The sequence below is a fragment of the Arachis stenosperma genome, chromosome 9 (genome assembly GCF_014773155.1).
Source record: "Arachis stenosperma cultivar V10309 chromosome 9, arast.V10309.gnm1.PFL2, whole genome shotgun sequence".
NCBI lineage: Eukaryota > Viridiplantae > Streptophyta > Magnoliopsida > Fabales > Fabaceae > Arachis > Arachis stenosperma.
The window spans coordinates 139,269,703-139,272,217 of record NC_080385.1 but is presented as its reverse complement, the minus strand read 5'-3'; the positions used below and the strand labels follow the sequence as shown (position 1 = coordinate 139,272,217).

The 2,515-nt window shown below is 36.8% G+C and overlaps 1 non-coding gene across 1 annotated transcript; it reads left to right on the top strand.

Moving 5' to 3' along the window:
- The first annotated feature begins 481 nt into the window (after positions 1-481).
- Positions 482-589, top strand: LOC130952078 (small nucleolar RNA R71). Its single transcript, XR_009074259.1, has one exon. It is a non-coding gene; the product is annotated as a small nucleolar RNA R71 (small nucleolar RNA).
- The last annotated feature ends 1,926 nt before the right edge of the window (positions 590-2,515 follow it).

Sequence of the window (2,515 nt, the reverse complement as noted above, 5' to 3'; positions counted from 1 at the left end):
TATTGAAACCTTGTTGAGGTCTCTGTTGATCCTTCCATGAGAAATTTGGATGATTTCTCCATGAAGAATTATAGGTGTTTCCATAGGGTTCTCCTAGGTAATTCACCTCTTCCATTGAAGGGTTCTCAGGATCATAAGCTTCTTCCTCAGATGAAGCATCCTTAGTACTGCCAGGTGCATTTTGCATTCCAGACAGACTTTGAGAAATCAAATTGACTTGTTGAGTCAATATCTTGTTCTGAGCCAGAATGGCATTCAGAGTATCAATCTCAAGAACTCCTTTCTTCTGATTTGTCCCATTGTTCACAGGATTTCTTTCAGAAGTGTACATGAATTGGTTATTTGCAACCATTTCAATTAGTTCTTGAGCTTCTGTAGGCGTCTTCTTCAGATGAAGAGATCCTCCAGCAGAGCTATCCAAAGACATCTTGGATAGTTCAGAGAGACTATCATAGAAAATACCTATGATGCTCCATTCAGAAAGCATATCAGATGGACACTTTCTGATCAATTGTTTGTATCTTTCCCAAGCTTCATAGAGGGATTCTCCATCCTTCTGTCTGAAGGTTTGGACTTCCACTCTAAGCTTACTCAATTTTTGAGGTGGAAAGAACTTTGCCAAGAAGGCATTGACTAGCTTTTCCCATGAGTCCAGGCTTTCTTTAGGTTGTGAGTCCAACCATGTCCTAGCTCTGTCTCTTACAGCAAAAGGGAATAGCATAAGTCTGTAGACCTCAGGGTCAACCCCATTAGTCTTGACAGTGTCACAGATTTGCAAGAATTCAGCTAAGAACTGATGAGGATCTTCCAATGGAAGTCCATGGAACTTGCAATTCTGTTGCATTAGAGAAACTAATTGAGGCTTAAGCTCAAAGTTGTTTGCTCCAATGGCAGGGATAGAGATGCTTCTCCCATAGAAGTCGGGAGTAGGTGCAGTAAAGTCACCCAGCACCTTCCTTGCATTGTTTGCATTATTGTTGTTTTCGGCTGCCATGTCTTCTTCTTTGAAGATTTCTGTTAGGTCCTCTGTAGAGAGTTGTGCCTTAGCTTCTCTTAGCTTTCGCTTCAAGGTCCTTTCAGGTTCAGGGTCAGCTTCAACAAGAATGCCTTTGTCTTTGTTCCTGCTCATATGAAAGAGAAGAGAACAAGAAAATGTGGAATCCTCTATGTCACAGTATAGAGATTCCTTGAGGTGTCAGAGAAGAAGAAAATTAGAAGGAAGAGGTAGAAGAATTCGAACTTAGTGAGATAGAGTTCGAATTGTGCATTGAGGAGGAGTGGTACTCTATAAATAGAAGGATGTGAGAAGAGGGGAAGAGATTTTTCGAAAATTAATTAAAAAGATTTAAAAACATTTTGAAAAACTTTAATTTGATTTTCGAAAATCAAGAGTGAGAAAGAGATCGAGTAATTTTTGAAAAAGATTTTGAAATTAGAAATAAAAAAGATATGATTAAAATCTGTTTTGAAAAAGATGTGATTAAAAAGATATGATTTAAAAAGTTATGGTTTTAAAAAGATATGAATGAAAAGATATGATTTGAAAACAATTTTTTAAAAAAAAGATTTGATTTTAAAAATTAATGACTTGCCTAACAAGAAAAGATATGATTCAAACATTAAACCTTTCTCAACAGAAAAGGCAACATACTTGAATTGTTCAATCAAATCATTAATTGTTAGCAAGTCTCTTTGAAAAAGGAAAGAAATTAATTTTGAAAATATTTGATTGAAAAGATTTGATTTGAAAAAGATTTGATTTTGAAAAACTTTGAAAACTTGAAAAAAAATTGATTTTGAAAACAAAATCCTCCCCCTTGTGCCATCCTGGCGTTAAACGCCCAGAATGGTGCACATTCTGGCGTTTAACGCCCAATGCACTACCTTTTTGGGCGTTAAACGCCCAACCAGGCACCCTGGCTGGCATTTAAACGCCAGTCTGTCCTTCTTCACTGGGCGTTTTGAACGCCCAGCTTTTTCTGTGTAATTCCTCTGCTGCATGTTCTGAATCTTCAGTTCCCTGTACTATTGACTTGAAAATAGAACCAAGATCAAATAAACAATGCATGCAAGACACCAAACTTAAAATTAGACACTAGACTCAAACAAGAAACATAAAATATTTTTGGTTTTTTATGATTTTGAAATTTTTTTTTTGGATTTTTCGAAAATTATATGGAAATAGAAAATAAAGGTTTCAGAATTCTTAATTTGGATTCCAGGAATCATTGCAATGCTAGTCTAAGACTCCGGTCCAGGAATTAGACATGGCTTCACAGCCAGCCAAGCTTTCAAAGAAAGCTTCGGTCCAAAACACTAGACATGGCCAATGGCCAACCAAGCCTTAGCAGATCATTGCTCCAATAGCCAGATTGATAGAGATCAACAAGCTCTTGTGATGATTAGTTGAAATCTCGGTCCAATAAGATTAGACATGGCTTCACAGCCAGCCAGACTTCAACAGATCATCATGAAACACTAGAATTCATTCTTAAGAACTCTGAAGAAAAATACC